The sequence below is a fragment of the Ambystoma mexicanum genome, chromosome 1q (genome assembly GCF_040938575.1).
Source record: "Ambystoma mexicanum isolate Mex_15411 chromosome 1q, UKY_AmexF1_1, whole genome shotgun sequence".
Lineage (NCBI taxonomy): Eukaryota > Metazoa > Chordata > Amphibia > Caudata > Ambystomatidae > Ambystoma > Ambystoma mexicanum.
Window position 1 is genome coordinate 226420912 of NC_090922.1, and position 24065 is coordinate 226444976.

Consider the following 24065-nt stretch of genomic DNA (forward strand, 5'->3'; position numbering starts at 1 on the left):
GGTTACGTGCCACTCAATTGTACCACCATTTATGGCAAGGGGACAGTGCCTGGCAGGGGAGGGTCAATATATTTACACAGAGTGCCAAAATTGCCCCCTTACAGTAGTTCATCCAGGGAGGCATTTGTGAACAACTGCAACCAATGGATCCGGCAGTGCAGGGCTGCCTATTCCTGACATGGGAAAAGATCTTAATGTGTACTAGAACGCACTACCAGGGGGAAAGTGCCCACCAATGTGTCCAAATCGTCTTTAGAGATCCAAGTGTGGGAAATAGCATACTGGGCTTTGTGAGGAGATGCCAGGCTCCAGCCAAGACCGTGATTGAAGTTGAAGTGCATTGTGAGGGACCTACGGACGTCCACTCCCAAAATAGCCTGTGCTCTCTGGTGCTAACACAGCCCCATTGGGGAAGAGGACCTGCGGAAACCCCTCTTGGACCAAACCTCTGTGACAAGAAAGGAGAGGATTGACCTGTCCCTTATTAATGCAGGAATCACTATGGAAGTTGGCTCCCTGTGGACATAAGCTGGTCACTGGGGCATGCACACAATGTCTTTGTGGTGTGGATGGAATGTGTAATTAGTATTGTTGTTGATTTATTTGTGTCATGATATACTTTTAAGGCCCTACATCAAATCAAGTTATTGATCATGATGATTGTATGCATTGTAAAAGCACAAAAAGTGGTAAAGGTAGATGGTTTACCTTAACAAACGAAAAGCAGCAATGGGCCATAGTGAGGATTAGAAAAGAATTCCCTGTGCAAACGAAAAACAGGTGAATTGGGGTATGTAGCGCAGGGGTATTGAAAGATCAGTTAGATTAGTTGCGCAGTAAGTGCAAAATGGGGAGCTCTGAATGCGGATGACCCTCAGGTAGGGGGGAATAGATTCATGTTGTAATAGCGCCATAAAGCCAATAAGACGACTGTAAACATAAAGAATATTGAACCACGATGTGGGAGGATTCTGGGAATACTGGTGGATACCTGTAGTGTTATTTATTATTAGATATGTGTCCGACAGTTTGTTATTTTTCTTTTTATCATAGTGGACAATGGATAGGGAAATCACCACTCAGTGGCTTCAGACAATGCTTGCTCCAAGAGCTCTCCTTAAAATGGACATGCATTGTAGGACTGCTGAGGCAGCACTTTCAAAGGCTCTCGGGCGCACTGGGTGAAGGCCACGTCAGCCTCCATCTTGGATTATGCCTGCCTAAACCGGCCAGGACAATAGCACCTTATTCTCACCCATAAGTGCGTCAGAGGGCGTTGGCCCAACACCCCTCACCTGAGGAGGACTATATCGGATATCGTCATACTAGAGCAACTAATCCAGAAGAGCAGGATCACGTGATAGCAGGAGTTTAAATGGAAGCAGAAGCCGGATTGCGAATGTACACAATGAACATTATTATTAGGTCATGGGGCGGGCAAAGTCAAACAGGTATGATGAAGATTGTGAGGGGCCGGTCCATGAGGGAATATAAGGGGAAGGCAACTTGGAGGCAAGTTGGGTTTGTTTGGGTGTTGAGCTGATAGGTTACTATTTGTTTATATGGCTTGCAAATCAGCAATAAAGGATGTCTTGCTTTGTCCATATCCAATACGACTCCTGAGCCAGTTTGTTTTTATTTCACATCCATATAGAGATGCAATGGAAGAATTTTATAAAACCATTTAACAATTCGGAAAGTCTAATTTTGGCTTACTGTTTTCAAAGCATAATTCTTGATTGTAATGAAAATGTTATTCTGTATGAACCTTTTGTTTATTCCAGGATTTGGTGATCTACTTAACATGGTTGACATATCAGAGGTACTTACTTTCTGGGGGCGTAGCCAGAAAATGTCATAAATAACACCAGTCATTAATATTAAACAGTTTAAAAACATAGAGGTGTCTGAAATTGATTACAGCTAACTCAATGATAGTCGGTTCAAGGTACTACATCTACAGAGCATCTACATGCATGTTTCAATCCCTTGTGATATTGTTGAGGAGGATATTCATCAGGATGCAGTATCCCACCTGAATCGGAAAGCTGTGATTATTTACTACAGAGCTCAATTTTAAGTTCCAATTGATATGATATAATTGAACATATTTCTTATTGTTTTAAAACTATATTTTAATAGTGATGAATGGTCAGTCAACCCTTTCTTTAATCTCAGGACATTCATGTGTGTTCTTCTGTTATCAAAGAGCATCCATGTTGCCTTCATCATAGTCACTGGAAGACTTCTTCGCCAATTGTGGCAATTCTCTGATGACCAATCACATGATTTAGGAACTGTTGTTTGACATTTATTCACCTGTTATGGTGTTTCTTTTGGCCAATCCAATTTTCGGAGGAACTATGGTGTTTAGTCCATATGCCCGTGTGAGCTTCAATTATGATCACGGCCTTCTGCAAGCAATCTCTCATATTTTAACTGCAAGCCTGTTGTAATCACACAACAAATGACAACAGTGTGCACTGTCGACGTGTCTCTATATCCTGGACTGGCACATGAACCAGAGGACCCACAGTGGTGTGGCAATGCTAGTTAACCAATGAGTTGGAAGGTGACAATGATGGGCGCTTATGCTGGTCATGCCAGCGCACTGCCCTAGTCAGCAAGTATGACGTTGGTGCATCTCTGTTACTCTAAGAACCAGCAACACTTCCACAGGAGAGAGGGTTGACAATGACAGTAGAGGGAACAGCACCAAGGCAGAACAAATCCAGAGGGAAGGCCATTGCCAAGAAGGAGTGCACGTCTTGAGAGGCTACCTATACAAATGATCTTATTACGGTGTGTGGCAGGCACGTTCATCATGTGGCCTGTAAGTGTCCATTAATGTGCCACAGCAGCAAAGCATGGCTGTGCTTTCTTTCTGTAGCTAGCTGGTCAACATGTTCCACTTGCTATCTATGGAATCAGAGCAAATTAGTAACAATTATTATGTGTTTAAAGTAACACTGAAACATTTGCCTTAGTTCAAGACACAACTAGTTTATGTTATTTTATGTTATGTTGATTGGCATTTGAACATTGCACATCTTCCATAGTCAATACATTGAGCAATCTCAGGGAGCCAGGAGGAGTTGAAGTTTTAACCTCAAACATTTTGGCACTGGGGGGAGCAGCCATAGGTAGTGGCAACTTTTGGTGTGGAACTGCCCGCCCCAACGTTTCACAGTTCTGCTCGTAAATAATTGGGCAATGACACTTATTTTTTCTGCAAATGAGGCAATTAAACACCTAATAGAGGTGGGCTTCCGCAATACACTGCATTGATGTACTACAGAATTAAGGCTCACTGTTTGGGATTCAATGATGACCTTGATTATGTTATTCACTTTGGCGGTTTATAAAAGATGTCATCAATGCCAGGTTCTCTTGATTTATGTCAATGGGGGTCATTCCGAGTAGGGCGCAAAGGGATACCAGGCACCGTAAAGGACATCGGTGGTGGTAATCCCTTTGCGCCCTACTACGAGGTCCCTTTGCGGCCCCTTCCATAATGCCTGCTTTTACCAGGCGTTATGGACGGGATCCGCAAAGGGACTTCAGAGCTAATAGCAGTACCGTAATTTACGGTACCGTTATTAGCACCCTCCCCATTCCCATTGAGCCCTATGGGGGCTCAATGGGAATGGGGATTGACATTTTCAATGCGGACTTACCGGTCCCGCAAAGGTCGGACTAGACCGGTAAGTCCCCATTGAACGAGGGCGGACACGGTACCGGTAATGGTTAAAAATTAGTGACAAGGCAGGCGCTCTGTTGCCAGTCAAGTTTTCCTGCATTAGCTTCTCCTCAAAATGCACCTTTTCATGACTCCATCAATCTTCAGGGAGGCTGTGTTTCTTTGCTTTTTCAGGCGTGTCTTCATTTCCTTTTCAGGAGTGGCAAGTTAATTGACTCTAAGGATTCTTGTACTTGTATTTTTCGCACTTAATTTTTCTTGCAGGTGGCTGGAAACAACTCCCTCCATAGCACAAATCTTCCCCTTGATGGGGGGAGGGGGAAGCCACGGTTGTGGCTCTCCATTATAAGGCATGATGGCCCTGCTGCTGCTGTCTTTTGAGCCTGGGACTCCTGGAACAATGTTTAAAAATTAGTGACAAGGCAGGCGCTCTGTTGCCAGTCAAGTTTTCCTGCATTAGCTTCTCCTCCAAAAGCATGTTTCATGACTCCATCAATCTTCAGGGAGGCTGTGTTTCTTTGCTTTTTCAGGCGTGTCCTCATTTCCTTTTCAGGAGTGGCAAGTTAATTGACTCTAAGGATTCTGGTACTTGTATTTTTCGCACTTAATTTTTCTTGCAGGTGGCTGCAAACAACTCCCTCCATAGCACAAATCTTCCCCTTGATGGGGGTAGGGGGAAAGCCATGGTTGTGGCTCTCCATTATAAGGCATGATTGCCCTGCCGCCTTTTGAGCCCGGGACTCCTGGAACAATGTTTAAAAATTAGTGACAAGGCAGGCGCTCTGTTGCCAGTCAAGTTTTCCTGCATTAGCTTCTCCTCCAAATGCACGTTTTCATGACTCCATCAATCTTCAGGGAGGCTGTGTTTCTTTGCTTTTTCAGGCGTCTCTTCATTTCCTTTTCAGGAGTGGCAAGTTAATTGACTCTAAGGATTCTGGTACTTGTATTTTTCACACTTAATTTTTCTTGCAGGTGGCTGGAAACCACTCCCTCCATAGCACAAATCTTCCCCTTGATGGGGGAGGGGGACAACCATGGTTGTGGCTCTCCATTATAAGGCATGATGGCCCTGCTGCTGGTGCCTTTTGTGCCCGGGACTCCTGAAACAATGTTTAAAAATGAGTGACAAGGCAGGCGCTCTGTTGCCAGTCAAGTTTTCCTGCATTAGCTTCTCCTCCAAACGCACATTTTCATGACTCCATCAATCTTCAGGGAGGCTGTGTTTCTTTGCTTTTTCAGGTGTGTCTTCATTTCCTTTTCAGGAGTGGCAAGTTAATTGACTCTAATGATTCTGGTACCTGTATTTTTCGCACTTAATTTTTCTTGCAGGTGGCTGGAAACACCTCCCTCCATAGCACAAATCTTCCCCTTGATGGGGGGAGGGGGAAAGCCATGGTTGTGGCTCTCCATTATAAGGCATGATGGCCCTGCTGCTGCTGCCTTTTGAGCCCAGGACTCCTGGAACAATGTTTAAAAATTAGTGACAAGGCAGGCGCTCTGTTGCCAGTCAAGTTTTCCTGCATTAGCTTCTCCTCCAAACGCACATTTTCATGACTCCATCAATCTTCAGGGAGGCTGTGTTTCTTTGCTTTTTCAGGCGTGTCTTCATTTCCTTTTCAGGAGTGGCAAGTTAATTGACTCTAAGGATTCTGGTACTTGTATTTTTCGCACTTAATTTTTCTTGCAGGTAGCTGCAAACAACTCCCTCCATAGCACAAATCTTCCCCTTGATGGGGGTAGGGGGAAAGCCATGGTTGTGGCTCTCCATTATAAGGCATGATTGCCCTGCTGCCTTTTGAGCCCGGGACTCCTGGAACAATGTTTAAAAATTAGTGACAAGGCAGGCGCTCTGTTGCCAGGCAAGTTTTCCTGTATTAGCTTCTCCGCCAAATGCACGTTTTCATGACTCCATCAATCTTCAGGGAGGCTGTGTTTCTTTGCTTTTTCAGGCGTGTCTTCATTTCCTTTTCAGGAGTGGCAAGTTAATTGACTAAGGATTCTTGTACTTGTATTTTTCACACTTAATTTTTCTTGCAGGTGGCTGGAAACAACTCCCTCCATAGCACAAATCTTCCCCTTGATGGGGGGAGGGGGAAAGCCATGGTTGTGGATCTCCATTATAAGGCATGATGGCCCTGCTGCTGCTGCCTTTTGAGCCTGGAACTCCTGGAACAATGTGTAAAAATTAGTGACAAGGCAGGCGCTCTGTTGCCAGTCAAGTTTTCCTGCATTAGCTTCTCCTCCAAACACACGTTTTCATGACTCCATCAATCTTCAGGGAGGCTGTGTTTCTTTGCTTTTTCAGGCGAGTCTTCATTTCCTTTTCAGGTGTGGCAAGTTAATTGACTCTAAGGATTCTGGTACTTGTATATTTCGCACTTAATTTTTCTTGCAGGTGGCTGGAAACCACTCCCTCCATAGCACAAATCTTCCCCTTGATGGGGGGAGGGGAAAAGCCATGGTTTGTGGCTCTCCCTTGTAAGGCATGATGGCCCTGCTGCTGCTGCCTTTTGAGCCCGGGACTCCTGGAACAATGTTTAAAAATTAGTGACAAGGCAGGCGCTCTGTTGCCAGTCAAGTTTTCCTGCATTAGCTTCTCCTCCAAACACACATTTTCATGACTCCATCAATCTTCAGGGAGGCTGTGTTTCTTTGCTTTTTCAGGCGTGTCTTCATTTCCTTTTCAGGAGTGGCAAGTTAATTGACTCTAAGAATTCTGGTACTTGTATTTTTCGCACTTAATTTTTCTTGCTGGTGGCTGGAAACAACTCCCTCCATAGCACAAATCTTCCCCTTGATGGGGGGAGGGGGAAAGCCATGGTTGTGGCTCTCCATTATAAGGCATGATGGCCCTGCTGCTGCTGCTGCCTTTTGAGCCCAGGACTCCTGAAACAATGTTTAAAAATGAGTGACAAGGCATGCGCTCTGTTGCCAGTCAAGTTTTCCTGCATTAGCTTCTCCTCCAAACGCACATTTTCATGACTCCATCAATCTTCAGGGAGGCTGTGTTTCTTTGGTTTTTCAGGTGTGTCTTCATTTCCTTTTCAGGAGTGGCAAGTTAATTGACTCTAAGAATTCTGGTACTTGTATTTTTCGCACTTAATTTTTCTTGCCGGTGGCTGGAAACAACTCCCTCCATAGCACAAATCTTCCCCTTGATGGGGGGAGGGGGAAAGCCATGGTTGTGGCTCTCCATTATAAGGCATGATGGCCCTGCTGCTGCTGCCTTTTGAGCCCAGGACTCCTGGAACAATGTTTAAAAATTAGTGACAAGGCAGGCGCTCTGTTGCCAGTCAAGTTTTCCTGCATTAGCTTCTCCTCCAAACGCACGTTTTCATGACTCCATCAATCTTCAGGGAGGCTGTGTTTCTTTGCTTTTTCAGGCGTGTCTTCATATCCTTTTCAGGAGTGGCAAGTTAATTGACTCTAAGGATTCTGGTACTTGTATTTTTCGCACTTAAATTTTCTTGCAGGTAGCTGCAAACAACTCCCTCCATAGCACAAATCGTCCCCTTGATGGTGGAAGGGGGAAAGCCATGGTTGTGGCTCTCCATTATAAGGCATGATGGCCCTGCTGCTGCTGCCTTTTGAGCCTGGGACTCCTGGAACAATGTTTAAAAATTAGTGACAAGGCAGGTGCTCTGTTGCCAGTCAAGTTTTCCTGCATTAGCTTCTCTTCCAAACGCACGTTTTCATGACTCCATCAATCTTCAGGGAGGTTGTGTTTCTTTGCTTTTTCAGGCGTGTCTTCATTTCCTTTTCAGGAGTGGCAAGTTAATTGACTCTAAGGATTCTGGTACTTGTATTTTTCGCACTTAGTTTTTCTTGCAGGTGGCTGGAAACAACTCCCTCCATAGCACAAATCTTCCCCTTGATGGGGGGATGGAAGCCATGGTTGTGGCTCTCCATTATAAGGCATGATGGCCCTGCTGCTGCTGCCTTTTGAGCCTGGGACTCCTGGAACAATGTTTAAAAATTAGTGACAAGGCAGGTGCTCTGTTGCCAGTCAAGTTTTCCTGCATTAGCTTCACCTCCAAACGCATGTTTTCATGACTCCATCAATCTTCAGGGAGGCTGTGTTTCTTTGCTTTTTCAGGCGTGTCTTGATTTCCTTTTCAGGTGTGGCAAGTTAATTGACTCTAAGGATTCTGGTATTTGTATTTTTCGCACTTCATTTTTCTTGCAGGTGGCTGGAAAGCACTCCCTCCATAGCATAAATCTTCCCCTTGATGGGGGAGGGGGACAACCATGGTTGTGGCTCTCCATTATAAGGCATGATGGCCCTGCTGCTGGTGCCTTTTGTGCCCGGGACTCCTGCAACAATGTGTAAAAATTAGTGACAAGGCAGGCGCTCTGTTGCCAGTCAAGTTTTCCTGCACTAGCTTCTCCTCCAAACGCACATTTTCATGACTCCATCAATCTTCAGGGAGGCTGTGTTTCTTTGCTTTTTCAGGTGTGTCTTCATTTTCTTTTCAGGAGTGGCAAGTGAATTGACCCTAATGATTCTGGAACCTGTATTTTTCGCACTTAATTTTTCTTGCAGGTGGCTGGAAACAACTCCCTCCATAGCACAAATCTTCCCCTTGATGGGGGGAGGAGGAAAGCCATGGTTGTGGCTCTCCATTATAAAGCATGATGGCCCTGCTGCTGCTGCTTTTTGATCCCAGGACTCCTGGAACAATGTTTAAAAATTAGTGACAAGGCAGGCGCTCTGTTGCCAGTCAAGTTTTCCTGCATTAGCTTCTCCTCCAAACGCACGTTTTCATGACTCCATCAATCTTCAGGGAGGCTGTGTTTCTTTGCTTTTTCAGGCGTGTCTTCATTTCCTTTTTAGGAGTGGCAAGTTAATTGACTCTAAGGATTCTGGTACTTGTATTTTTCGCACTTAATTTTTCTTGCCATGGTTGTGGCTCTCCATTATAACGCATGATGGCCCTGCTGCTGCTGCATTTTGAGCCCGGGACTCCTGGAACAATGTTTACAAATTTGTGACAAGGCAGGCGCTCTGTTGCCAGTCAAGTTTTTCTGCCTGAAGATTGATGGAGTCATGAAAACGTGCGTTTGGAGGAGAAGCTAATGCAGGAAAACTTGACTGGCAACAGAACGCCTGCCTTGTCACCAATTTTTAAATATTGTTCCAGGAGTCCCGGGCTCAAAAGGCAGCAGCAGCAGGGCCATCATGCCTTATAATGGAGAGCCACAACCATGGCTTTCTCCCTCCCCCATCAAGGGGAAGATTTGTGCTATGGAGGGAGTGGTTTCCAGCCACCTGCAAGAAAAATTAAGTGTGAAAAATACAAGTACCAGAATCCTTAGAGTCAATTAACTTGCCACACCTGAAAAGGAAATGAAGACACGCCTGAAGAAGCAAAGAAACACAGCCTCCCTGAAGATTGATGGAGTCATGAAAACTTGCGTTTGGAGGAGAAGCTAATGCAGGAAAACTTGACTGGCAACAGAGCGCCTGCCTTGTCACCAATTTTTAAACATTGTTCCAGGAGTCCCGGGCTCAAAAGGCAGCAGCAGCAGAGCCATCATGCCTTATAATGGAGAGCCACAACCATGGCTTTCCCCCTTCCCCATCAAGGGGAAGATTTGTGCAATGGAGGGAGTTGTTTCCAGCCACCGGCAAGAAAAATTAAGTGCGAAAAATGCAAGTACCAGAATCCTTAGAGTCAATTAACTTGCCACTCCTGAAAAGGAAATGAAGACACGCCTGAAAAAGCAAAGAAACACAGCCTCCCTGAAGATTGATGGAGTCATGAAAACGTGCGTTTGGAGGAGAAGATAATGCAGGAAAACTTGACTGGCAACAGAGTGCCTGCCTTGTCACCAATTTTTAAACACGGTACCGGTAATGGTGCTAGCCATGGTGATAATAGCGCTATGACTAGCACCAACCTCAGAATGAGGGCCACAGACTTGCAAAGAGCATCTTCATGTCTGCATGCCAATGCATGGGAAGGCTGTTTAACTTTCCCTAGAGAAAGTAAGATACAATGGAATCTATTCTTTTAACTTGTTTCATCCTTATGGTCTATTGATGTATTACATAGTTATGACATGTCTCTGGTACTCACTTCTCACACCGTACCTCACCTATCCCCACGCATTTCCCTTAAAGCACTATCTCTCATGTCATAATACATACTATTTGCAATATAGGGTTATTTCTGGAAGAATCTATGTGATTTTGAAAACTAAAATATGCTGCAAAGTGCCTACATACTGTCAGTGCCCAATATCAGAGACAGCATCACAACCACCACAGAAGCTATTTGTGTTGTGTGCCAATGCAGAAGCTGTACCCTACTCTACCTTTGTAGGCAACTGATCAAATATAAGTGAGTTATATTTATTTTCCATGTTTTCTAATCCTAGGTCACTTTGAATGCATGTTTATGTTGCCACTGGGCCTCATTACGAGTATGAAGGCAGCCATGCCCTTAATAAAGGGCATGGCTGCCTCCATACCGGGTTCCAATACCGGGTTCTGTGAATGCCGAATTACCGGGTCATGCTAACCTTGGAGGACCCGGTAATTCCTCATGCACAAAACCAATCCCCATTCCCATTTGAGCCCCCATATGGCTCAATGGGAATGGGGATGGAGCTAATAACGGGCCTGTTATTAGCTCCTTGGTCCCCTCGTTATCAGGCATCCCGTAATGAACAATGCGGTCCCGTACTGGCACCCTTCATTACGGGAGCACAAGCCTCGTAATGAGGCCCATTGTGTTCTATTGACATAACTCAGAAACAATTAATTCAAAAAAGTTTAGACTTTTTTTGCAGACCTTGATGAATGAGAGCAATGTCCAAGAGGACAACTTGCCAAAGGGACCAGACAACCCATACCTGCCTGGAAGAGTCTACACAAGTGAGCATGACACAGCAACACTACTAGCACAGCAAGTCACCTAGGGACACTCACTGCATCATCTCTCAGGAGTGATACAGCGAGATAACTTAACAACGTGTAATAAATCAATATTTCTAGTTATAAGTGATATTTAAGCTATTCTGATAGGGTTACCATGGGCACTGCAATGATATTATTTCTGCCATCAGCTGATACGCATCTTCATTTAACCTCTCAGTCTCTGGGACACCAGCTCTGTATTTTCACTGTAAGAAATCCAGTTTACTCATCTTTATGGTTTTGATGTTGCCCAGCTGCTGACATGTGTACACTCTTCCTTTCAAGGAGGGATGATTGCTGGCCATTCTTTAAAAATGAAGAGCATATCTTGTCAAATGATGTAAATGGCAGTTACATTGATGGAAAAGGTGACCATGTAAAAGGCCAGAAGACTCATGCTTTTTAGGAGTGGAAACAGTTCAAGTGAACGGCTACGGAGTTCCTGGGCTCCTCAACTCTAGATGGATGCCTCCATGACAATTGAGCTTCCCATCGGGAGATACTGGAAAGCAGACCTCGCTATCAGGTTGGGCTATTTTCATCCCATGGATGTTACTTGACATTCTTCTGGGATAGGGACCCATTCTCCTCCCAATTCCGAGACAGCTGGTCGTCCAGACAGGAATGTTGCTAGGTCTGGGAAATATCCGGGGCTACGCTAATGTCAGGACAGTCGGGACTCGGGGCTAGCTAGCCTTTTGGTTCTAGCCCTTGAGCTTCTATCTGGGTCTGCAACCAAAAGACCAATCGCCATAGGCCCCCATCCAACCCGTCCCTAGCAATGCCTCTGTCTCCAGACATGGCTGTCACGGCCATGTGTGAACACTGTTGTATGACACAATGAAAATGCAAGGCCACTGTCCCACAGAGAGATGACCTGTAATGCTGTAGTCCGAGTAATATATTTTGGCCCTGACAGTATAATTCAGTGTGCATACTCTTGCGCCTGTACAGATTGAGTTTATGTGTAAACTCTAAACATACAAACACATCTCTTTCTGGTGATTTAGTGCAAACAAAATGTATTCTTTTAATTTTATAATTTTCTTCATTAAAAACTCTTGAAATGTGTAATTCTAATTTGACACATACATGGAACATATTTACAACTCATAACATCTGTATATTTTAATACAAAGACAAGACTACTCTTTTCTTTGAGCAACAAACACTACCCTTTTGTGCTAGAAACAACAATTCTTTTGGGTCTGTTGAACCCTGCATAGCAATGGTTATGGGTTTTCAACAGAATGTCCATGAAAAACTCCTTCCATGAGAACCCCTCCAGTTGGGTAATTATTGCACAAATACATTCAAATATGCACTTTTGTGACTAGAAATGCTCTACATGTCATGTTTCAGTTCACATGCACCTAATGCTGAACATTCTGCAGGAGCGTTCCCATCAGAATAAGTGCACTCCACTGTCTACTTACTAAGCCCAATCGCCAAGAAGCCAAAAGAGATCTGCTATTAATGCAAATTGCTAACCAAATTCATTGGTTCAAATATATCGAAGGGGCTATAAACACAATTTATAGATCAAATTACCTTTTTATTAGGAAGACGCGCTACCCTCCTCCTGAGTGGATCGAATGACCACTTTTGCATAGATCTCCTCAACCTGTGGACAAGACATAAAGTCAACACAGGTTTCCTTGCAACCTACCCAAGGAATCCCGAATGATGACTGACTAAAACCACTTTAATCCTGATAAGTTAAAATCCTACCCAGCCAAGCACGGGGTCGCCTTCAGCAGCAGTGTCTCGGTATGCAGTGATAGAATCGCAGCAAAAATGTAGCCTGGACAAAAAACGCGGCAAAAATGCTGTGGTTTGACCCGGTAGGTAAAGGTGTACCCCATGATAACATTTGAGGAGAGCAGGGGTTGTGGGGTTGTCCCCCGCTACCCTTAAATGGTATAAAGGATCCGGGGCTTGCGGGGGTGTCCCCTGAATCCTTCACATGGATTGCAGCGGCAAAACCACAGCCTTTTTGCTGCAGTATTTTGTGTCAACTGCCATTTTTGCTGCGACTTTAACACATGGAACCAGCGTCGCGTCATAGCCTGAGAAGACGTTTTGCATTTTGCATTTTCTTATATGAAGCAGACTTCCCGAAATTACCTATTTGGCACAAAAAAGATCCAGAAAGAATGCCTTATCTTTTTTTTTATAGAGGGATCCCTATATCCTGGACATATTCTCGCATCTCCTTCCCGCTAAGATGGAGTTTGGAGGGAAAACCAAGGATACGTGGTGGCGTCCTTCCATGCTAGATGCCATTCTTGGTTTCACAGCATATTCATACACGCTGCATCCCAGCGTGCTAGTCACAGGCCTGCTTTCTGTGTTCACAACCAAAATGGTGTACGCAACAATGGCCGTGTCCATCCTGTGTGGGCAACATCTCCGTCTCTTTGCTGGACATGTGTCTGTGTTGAACTGTGGACTTTGATATAGGGGGCTCCAGGGAGGGGATTGAACCTTCTGTTTCTGAATTGTTCAGGAATGGCAACCTTTGGAAGTAAATGTCGAGAAGACTCCCCTTTTCACTATGCCGACTGCCGTTAGAGGCTCTTTAGGGACCCCGCTTCCTTTTTACAATGTTTGCTCCATATAATCTACCATTGGCCAGACAGATGAGAGCCCTCTAAAGGAAGATCCCAAATCTTGTATTGAGCATCTACTCTCTGAATGAATTAAGCTTGGACCACGTATGGCACCTGAGTGATAGGACACAGCAAATCCCTTGGATGATAGGTTGGGGATGTCTGCTCCTGTACTGATGACATGGCTTCAGATAATCTTGCCAGCTCTTATTTCCGCTAGCAGGTCCTCCCACTTGTGTTCAGGCAGGAGAACTTCAGGCAAGATAAGTTTCAACTTAATTTGACAGCTATGCTCTTCTTTCCCCTATCACAGATAGGGTTTGGCCCTTTGCACTTCATCTAAACCTCTGCTGTCCACTCTAAATTGTCTTCATTCTTATTTCTTCTGGATCTCTCAGCTGATTTTGATACTGTTGATCATCCTACTCTTATTTGCACTCTTTTGTCATTGGGTGTTGCTGGCTCTGTTCTGCAAAGGTTTCATTTTTATTCATCTTACCAATTGTTTTCTATTTCCTGGGCTGCAAATGAACCTCCCTCCTTTCCTTTGCACTATGGTGTTCCTGAGGGTTCGGTTCTCGGCCCTCTTCTCTTTTTATTGTATACTTCTCCTCTCTCTTCTACTGTGTCTTATTTTGGCCTGTCCTGCCACTTTCATGCTGACAACTCCCAGATCTTTGTCGCTGTCTTGTCTTTTTGTGACTCTCTTCATGTCACTTTTGCCACCTGCCTTCTGGCCATCAAATCTTGGATGCATTCTCACTTTTTTGTACCTCAGTGCATCACAGACTGAGATCTTGTTGCTGGCTTCACCTTAAATATCGTCTTCTCTTTCATTTTCTTTGTATTGTTTATATATCTATCCATGGTGTAGCTCTTTTTCATCTATCTTCTCTAGATTATTGGGGTCATCACGAGTTGGGCGGTAAGCCCTAAATGCGGTGGTAATGCTATTACTAATGCATTTAAGGGTCCATCAAATCACATTTTTGGCACTATTTAACCCCAGCTTTGAGCTGGTGGGAAAACCGCTGTGAATTTGCCGATTTTTGGCACTATTACCGCATGGTAATACCGCCGACAGTAATCACGCAGAAAATTATCCATTGAGTCCTTTGGGCAATGGGGAATTCCCAAATGGGCCCAATGGGGAATGGGGAAGGACCGTTCCACCAAACCCATGAACCAGCGATAATAGTGCCGGACCGGTTGATGGTAGCGCTATTAGCGTGGGCGGTATCCCGGATGGAATACTGCTGGGATACCGCCCAACTCCTAACGAGGCCCTATATGTCCCATCCAATAATCTACATTCACAAACTCACTTTCCAACTGCTGTTCTGAAAACTCCATGTGCACATTTCTGTTTGGAATTTTCTACCGCTTTCTATCAGATCTTCTTCCACTATGTTCTGCTGTCGCCTCCAAGTTTTTCTACTTCCCACCTAACCGTAACCAGATGGATATCTTGCATGGTCCATTGTTCCTATTTTTGTGCCGTTACATAATTTGTCAGCACTTTGCTGAAAATGCTTTATAAATCAATAAATGCAATTAATAAAATAGCACATGTGTGCCAAGTGTTAAATCCGTGGAGCTCTAACACCCCAGGAAAGAGGATTCCTGCCAAGAATCCTTTCATCCTGAACATAGACATCAATTAAGAGGAACAACTCCAAACCTAGGAGTAGTAGCTGGAAGACTAGTTCGGTGGGGCTAAAGATTGCTAGAGGGGTAAACCGGGCCCTGATTGTGGTTCTACTTTTGCTAGTCAAATAAACTTTATGACACCTTTAGTCATACAGAACACTATCCTCTAAACAGTGGCATCCCTGCACTATCCATCGGAATCGTGCTGTGCAATCATTCACAAGGTCTTCACTTCATGCCCAGGTTTTAAAATACCACAAGTTGCCAATTTATCATGCAAGTTATGGGAGTAGACAAGGATAAAACTGGAATCCCAATGCAAGCTGGAGGCCATTGAGCCGCCTGCAATAATGGGACCTCGAAGACCTTCTGCCAGGAATGTCTTCTGCAAGTATGCATATTTTCTCACCTTCCAATTAAGTAAAACCAGATCCACCTCCTTTGCATTTGCATTAAAAGCTCCTTTATTATAAACACCAAGCATGTTCTCGGCTGTGAGCCATTAAAACATTGCCCAAGGCACTTCTTAGCAAGCGCTGCGTGATTTGAAGAGTCATGGTTGGTCATTATTGCAGCCTATTCTATTTAAAGGTAGAGCTTAGGAAATGTGTAGGGTTCTATGAGGATTCCTCGAGAAAATGTGTTCCATGCCCATTTGCTCGAATTGTTTCACTGCAGAAAAAAGTGGGGGCAGGCTTTACAACAACTGCCCACACCCCACATTGCCCAACCTTATTAAATACCTAAACCTAACCCCCATTTGCATTTGTGGTGAAGAGTGTAAAAAAAAAAAACTCGAGCAAATGATCCTAGAACAAATGGGCCTGCGAATCAATGAGCTTGCACCAAATGTAGTCCTACCTTCAAACACTTTTTTATTTTTTATTTTATTCGGATTTGTAGAGTGCACGTCAGCCCGGGGGCATCGTGGCGCTTGTTACAGACATATCTTAGTTGCATATACATGGGTAATACATTATTTACAGGAGCAAGTATGACATTTGTACAAATTTACAATGCAGTATATTTACATAGGTTAGCGAATGTCACATATTATTGTGCAAGGAAGGAGGTCTTCAGTTTCCTACAAAAAATCAGGAGTGAGTTCTCCGCTCTAATGTCCGCAGGTAGAGCGTTCCAGGACTTGGCAGCAATGTAGGGGAAGCTTAGGCCACCGGCTTTGGCTTTTTTGATGCGCGGGATGTGGAGTAAGTTGGTGTATTGCGTCCTGGTGGGACGGGGGGAGGAGGGTTTGGAGATGGTCTCTGATAGATAGGATGGGGCGGAAAGAGAGAGGCATTTGTGTGTGAGGGTGAGGATTTTGAGTGTGATCCGCTTTTTGACCGGGAGCCACTGGGCTGAGTGTCTGGCATGGGAGATATGCTCTCTTCTTGGGATGCTAAGGGCGGCCCGGAGAGCATTGTTCTGTGTGACTTGTAGTCTGTTAAGGTTTTTCGCTGATGTGCCTGCTAGGAGGGCATTGCAGTAGTCCAGTTTGACTCCAATGGTTGCTCTGGCTATTGAGAGGCAGTTAGGTTTTGAGAGGTCTGGCTTGATGGCTTTTATAAGTTTGGTGGTATGCGCAGATGAGGAAGTTATTGCGCTGACTTGTCTGGGCATTGATAGTGAGGAGTCTAGGTATACTCCCAGTGTCTTGACAGCTGTGGATTCGGGGATGATGGAGTTGTCAATGGAGAAGTTGGCGTACAGTTTGTCCAGTTTGTCTAGGGTACTCTGTTGACCTAGTATCATGATTTCAGTGTTGTCTCCATTAAGGCAGAGGCCATTAACTGCCATCCAAGCCTGGAGGATGGAGTAGATCGTGTGGAGTGCCTTAGCGTCTTCGTGGTATGATCCTGAGAGAGGTAGAAGTACTGGTGTGTCGTCCGCGTAGTTCATGTACGTGATACCATGTGAGTCGAGTTTGTCGAAAAGAGGCTTAGTGAACAAGTTGTAAAGGGTGGGTGCAGTGCAGAATCCTTGAGGGACCCCGCAATGGATTGTAGTGGGAGTGGCGTTGGCAATGTCCGAGAAGACTTTCGTGGCTCTTCCCTCGAGGAAGGAGGTGACCCAGAGAGCTGATTCTTTAGAGAAATTGGCTGAGTGTTCTGAGGTGTGAGATGAGGGTCTTGCGATCAACCAGATCGAATGCGGCTGAGAGATCTAGGAGGAGCAGTAGGGCTGGCTTGCCCTTATCCATTATTTGGGTTATCTGACTCTTCAGATCCACAAGAGCTGTTTCAGTGCCGTGTCCTTTCCGGAAGCCTGATTGCCCAGTCCCAAGGATGGAGTGGGTTTTCAGAAAGTGTTGGATTTGGCAGTGTGCAGCTTTGTCCAGTAATTTCAAGAGGAATGGCACTGTAGTTATTGGTCTGTAATTGTTGGGTTGCAGGGGGTCGAGGGTAGGTTTTTTTAGGAGGGGGTGTTTTTTTTTTTTAGGAGGGGCGGACCCAGGCCTCTTTGAGGCTAGCTGGGATAATGCCTGTTTTAAAGGATGTATTTATGAATGCCGTAAAGAGCGGCGCAAAGCAGTCTGCGCAGTCTTTGATGAGCTTTAGCAGGCTTATATCGCCTTTAAAAGGGGAGGGTTTGAGATTTTTTAGTAAATTGATAACTTCTGGTTCAGTGACGTCCCTCAAGGAGAAGTCAGGTATGGTGGGCTTAGACAAGGCGGGTGTGGAGTTGGTAGGCTTGGTTCCTGTCTGTTGAGATAATGCTTTGCAATGGTCCTTGATTTTGTTTTGGAGAAGGTCAATTTTGTGTAGCATGCCAGCTTGAATACTGGCACACCAAGCTTCATCTTTGATTATTTCATCAGGTGTATTGGGGAGGAGATGAGCTTGTTAAAAATGGCGAAGATTTCTTTAGAGTGCGATTTGGCATTAGAGATTCGTGTGTTGAAGGCGTTGGCAGGAGTCACTAGAGAGCCAAAGCAATGACTTGTCATCAGAAGGGTCCCTTAAGTTGTTTTTAGCAATTAGAGGGGATCTCGGTACCTGAGACGGCACTGCTGCATTGAGCTGCCCTTCGTAAGAAAGCATATTTTAGTGACATGAAGTATATGCCGCTATGGACTCTATCAAACTGCAAAAAAGGGTCTGAAATGGAGCTTCCGACTTTTCGCTCACCTGCTGGGTGTAACGCAGCCCTGATGGAGAAGTTAAACAAATATTTATGTGTTCTCACTTGTTCTAACACTAAATTTTCACAATAGTACTTTTACTTTTGTACTAAACATCACAACTGTATTTTTCCATGTTTAGTCTGATTCTATCGTACAAAACTGTCTGAAAGTGCTTAATTGACCCTTAGGCCAATACTAGTCAGGTGCATAAAACATTTTGTACCAGAAATGTGCATTCGGCATAGGTGATAAGGTTGAATCCCAAAATGCCGAACTAGGTGAGCGGGTTTGCAGGGGTATCCCCGCTCACCTAGTTCAATATTATGGGCTGCAAGAGCTGGGGGGGGGGGTGACAAAAATCGGAAAAGCCTGAATTACAAAATGCAAGCAAGTGGGCTTCTCATTGTTGTAATTCGAGCTTTTCGGATTCAGTCATTTAACATACATCCCATAAAAAGTGTGTCATTAGCATAAATCCGACAGAGAACATCGATTGTGTTTTGTTACACAATCCTCTTCTGGCCAGAACATGTACCAGATCGAACCGAGGCGTCTATGCTCTGTGTCCAAACTTGTTCCACATCCTGCCACAATACAAAAAATATTGAAATAGTAATGCGTGTGCAAGGCTTGAAACAAAACCAAGTCTTTACTGGAACAAGTCACTAAACATATAAACACCCAAATGTGCAATGGACAATAGAAAGTAATATTCTCATAGGAAGGCTGGTACGCTGAGAATTGCACTGCAGGAGGACTCTTCAAAATTGGCAAATGGTTAAAGAAAAAGGACCAGCCGAAAAGAAAACATTCTTTCAAATGCCTTTGGCCAAAGTCAGGAAACTGGAACTAACCAGTCAGTATGCCCCAGGGTAAGACTAGGAGGCCAGGGGCCTACGATGCCTAGAAATGATAGCCGGCCCTCATGTTCTTTACCTGAGTCTCTTGTTAATAGCTACACAGCATGAAGTGAGTCAAGCCCCTTTCCTAGGGTTTGAGCCTTGGTCCGACTGGTTCTAGTCTGGCAGTGTGGTGGCACCTTCTAGTCAGGAGGCTTGGTGGTCTTGATCAATGGCACGGTTTGCCGAAAGCTCAAGGATGGGCCTGATGTCTTGAAGTTGGCAAGGTTGCTCACAATAGAACTATCTTCAAAGTGATTGACTTCAATCAGCTTGAATGGTCATTTGGATGGTGACAAAGAATGTTTGAAGGATCATTTAGTCGGCTGCTGCACGAAAAGGCACTGGTTTGACAAAGTCTCAACAGTGACATGATGGATGGAAACTGGATTGATTTTTTTTCTGCCTGCTGAGAAATTGCAGTTCCAAAAGTAATACGCTTGGACTTCAGGGTGCTGGTGACATCTTCCAGAGAAACATGGAGAGTTGGAGCTCCATTCTGCTTTCTTCCCACACTGGCACACTCTCTCCCTCAGGTATCTAGTTGTCCTGGTCTCTTGGTCCTCAGCCACAGGCAAACTCCAAGTTCTTCTAGCTGATGTACCTTATGTTCCTGAAGGGCGTTAACAGAACAGTCTCTCTCCCTTTACAGGCCACTTTACTTCACTCTCAGAGAAGGCGGCTTTGAGTGATCAATGACTTCAAAGGTGAGTTATAGATTAGGGTGGGCGTTCCCACTCCATGCACAGGTTAATTCTAGCAGAGGAATGGTCTCTTCCAAGCCTCTTGCTAGGATCTGATGGTGGCATCTCCATATGGAGTGTTCTCCTCCTTTTGCAGTACTTCCCAAAGTGCCCTTCTCCTAAAGGAGTCACTGAAGAGCCGAAACTAAAAATGCTGGGATTTTCTAAAATGGCGGTAGTGATCTGCAGGAGTCCTCAATCTGCCTTAGGTCAGCCGATATGCTTCCTCCCTATGAACAAAAGACACTTCTTACAATTTCTAAACCTACCCACCACCTTCTGTCCATGCTCCAATGATTTATTTTTGGTCCAACCAAGCCTTTAGAAGTTCTCGTTCACATATGAATGATGGGTAAAATGTGCTCATTTTGAGAACAGAGGACACGTTGAGCTGGTCCAACCCAGCTGGCGTACAGTTTTTGAGTCATATCTGCAGGGTGACTCATCTTTGTACTAGCTCAACTCCAATCACATACAGTTGTAGGAATTTGAAATGATAAAACAGAACTGCCCATAACTTTAGTTCTGCACATACCACTACAAAATTCGTTGAACTGATGCCCAGCATCCAATTTCTAAGCTTCTGTGGTGAACTGATATATTTTTCTTGTTCGCATATTCTGCTGCCCTCATGTCCATATATGACTACTAAGTAAAGGACTTTTCCAGCAGAGCCTGATGCCTCGGCCATGCCTTTTTTATTCCTTTCCAACCTCGCCAAAGTGCTACTGACTTCTTTGGACTGCTAGTCAGCCCGCCTTGTGTTTTAATATATAAATATATATATATATATATATATAATCAATGAAAACACCTTGTTAAAGAGACGTTATGGTTAAGTTGCACTAATAAAAACCTATGAAATTCATTGAAAAAATGTGTTAAAGTGACGTTATGGTTACAAGTAAAATGGAAAAACCTCAGAAATTCGGCAGTTATGGTAAGCTAAGCAACCCTAACTCTTGCCACCCCCAGACACTGCTAAGACTAACACCAAGGACAACAAAGATGACATCACAAATGTCATTGAGTTATGGTTGCTTATCTTACCATAACTGGCGAATTTCTGAGTTTTTTTGGTTTTAATTGTTACCATAACATCCCTTTAACAAGTTATTTCAATGAATTTCACAGGTTTTTATTATTGCAACTTAACCATAACGTCCCTTAAACAAAGTTTTTTCATAGAATTTCATGGGCTTTTATTAGTGCAACTTGACCATAACGTCCCTTTAACAAAGTTTTTTCAGTGAATTTCATGGGTTTTTACCAGTGCATGCTATTTTCCTACAACTTACTAATATCATATTTATCCAATATACCAACATTCATGTGCATTTTACTAAATTTCACCTTAAAACTGTACCATTTTACATATTCTAGTATAATTTTTAACACTTTTTGCAACTTTTTCAACTGATTTCGCGTCCATAGACGTCCACGAACATCTGACTTCATCGCGGATATTCAGGATAGTGCCACGTGACCATACACTGACGTGCGGCATGACTACTTGTCCGAGAACGTGTCTGCTCTTCGCGATCAGATCCGTTCTTCGCGGACAGTTCGGGACTGCATTTACTACTTATCTAGGAACTTTCAACTTCAAAATTTTCCTTGCACATCTCCTACACCTATTCTTACTCATTATCCATTAACAATCTAGTACACAGTACATACTTTGAAGAATTTTAGAAAAACTGCTATTTATCTTAAAAATGGCATCACCTATTGCCATCCCTCCTCCCCAAGAGCCATCACCACCTCCAGCTGGAGTACCTTCACAACAAAAAAAGCACAATACTTCCAAAAACAATGAAGAGGACCAAGAAGATGAGGTAGAGGAAGTGCCTACCTCTAGCACCCAGAGTGAATCATGGGTGTGGCAGTTCTTTACCACTGTTGGGAATGTACCAAAGGCTAAAGCTTCCAAAGTGAAATGCACTCAGTTGCAGACTCCGTGGACAGTACTCCTACGGGACCACCTCCATGTGCTGCCACGCCAAATCCAATGACCACAATGCTCTCAGAAAGGTTGTTCCTTTCTTAGCAAGTAGGAGGCTATCTTCCTCCACCTCATCTTCCTCAACCAATACTGTAACCACACAGCCTACTTCTGTGGGTCGCAAAATCCCACCAGTTACCTTGCAAGTAATAAAAGATGCTGTTGATGCATATTTTTTAAGACAACAGTCCTCTGTATATACTACAAAACATCATTCTGCAGAGGGAAGCAATTTCGAAGTGCTTTTGAAGCGGTAATCAAGGAGCATGAGAAACACTGCCCCCTACCTTAGAAGTAACACATGTGCCAAATCTTCCCCTGTTCACCTGCCCCTCCACATTATTAGTGCTTGGTGCCTCTTCCCTCTTTTCCCTCCCCCCTTTCGTTCTAAGCTCTCCTGCCAAAAAAATAAATACATCAAAAAACAACAAAAGAAATGTTCCTTTAGGAACCACCTTTCACAGTTAAAAAATAGAACAAAAAAAAAATCGTAGACACCATCTACTTTACATTTCTCAGTAAAGTACATAGACTCAACAAGATTATCCAACATTTCCATTAGCATGTTGTGTTATGCTAATCGAAATATTGTGGCATTCATCCCCCGTTTCAGGGATTGGAACAGTGGATATCAGCACGGCAGCCCAAGTTAGCAGACCAAGTGAAGCGAGGGTGGATAACGAGGTCTCCGGACCATTATACCCCCATTCCAGCCCCTGCAATGGCGGATGAACGCCATTAGCACCCCGGGTTGCTAAAAGAAATGGATTTGTCTTCCTACTCCGAGGGAAAATCCTTTTCCAAGATGGCCACCATGGAAAGGGAAGGCAGGTTTCCATACAGGGACCCTCTTCGCTTTCCATGGCAGCCTGCAGAAGGCGAAGAGAGAACCCTATGACCATATTACCACAAGCACATTTTTATTCCCTTCAAAAGCTATCCCACAAAGCTAGTCCCAGGTGGACATGGCCACTTTAACCCCATGTGTTGTCCCTCATGGTCATGGCCAGTAGCCAGATTGTCCGGATCATTGCCTTATTCCATGATCCAGACAATGCGGCCACTGCCCATGGCCACAGGCTACACCTCATTCACCAAAGGTATATCACTATTTTTTGTACCTACATTATGACACTTGTCAAAAAATATAACAATGGCACATTTGCAAAACCATTCTTTAAGGTCCTTGCCAATGCTCCTTACACAAGTTTGCTGGAAATCCAACCATATTTAATTTTTCCAAAAGTGTCAAATGTATGCACATACAACAGTCATATATCTTTGCCCCCACTTGACACCATCCATTCAGACTTTACAAAAACATTTATATCTAGATCTAAAATCTTTTTGCAAACTTTTGTGTAGATTCATCAAATTGCAGCACATTTATAAGCCTTTACAATATTTTTGGACCCCCCTCTAATTTTGCCCTCTCTTGACAGAATCCCACCAGACTTTGCAGAAACATGAATACATAGATCTATAATATTTTTGCAAACCTTTGTGTAGATTCATCAAATGGCACCACATTTATAAGCCTTTACCATATTGTGGGACCCCCCTATAATTTTGTCCCCTCTTGCTAAAATCCCATCAAACCTTGCTAAAACAATTATATCTAGATCTATAATCTTTTTGCTAACCTCTGTGTAGGTTCGTCAAATGGCACCACATTTATAAGCCTTTACAATATTTTAGGACCCCCTCTAATTTTGCCCCCTCTTGACAAAATCTCACCAAACTTCGCATAACACATTTATATCTAGATCTATCACCAGTTTGTCAATTTAAGTGTAGATTCGTCAAATGGCACCTCATTTATAAGCCTTTACATTATTTTGGGACCCCCCCTCTAATTTTGCCCCCCTTGTGACAGACTCCAAACTTTTCACATTCCTTTGGAATCAGGTCAAGAATATAAATGCATTTTCATTAAGTGGCATCAAAGTTATAAGCCATCCAAGAACTGCTTTTCACCAACCCTGTAATGCAGAGGTGTCTGCGAACATCTGGACTGTTCGCAGACTTTTTTCATTTTTTTGCTTCCTGCAGCCATAGATCTAGATATAAATGTTTTTGTAAAGTCTGAATGGATGTTGTCAAGTGGGGGCTAAGTTATATGACTATTGTATGTGCATACATTTGACACTTTTGAAAAAATAAAATATGGGTGGATTTGTAATATCTTGCTTAGAAGGCAATGTGGTATCTGCGTACATTGGACATGCCCACTGATTGGATGGTGAAAAGCGTGAAGTGCATCAGATTTTTGGAAACGCCCGCCATCTTGGATTTGCAGACAGATGCCGGTGTCCGCGGACATCATGGTAAAAACATATTAAAAAACACAACATTGGACTTATCAAACTTATCAAATAATCTCTGGGAGGTGAGGGGTGATGAGGATGGG

The 24065-nt window shown here is 43.9% G+C and overlaps 1 pseudogene; it reads right to left on the reverse strand.

The window, feature by feature from the left end:
- LOC138554554 (extracellular calcium-sensing receptor-like) overlaps positions 1-24065 on the reverse strand; it is a 142798-nt pseudogene that overhangs the window by 20840 nt on the left and 97893 nt on the right.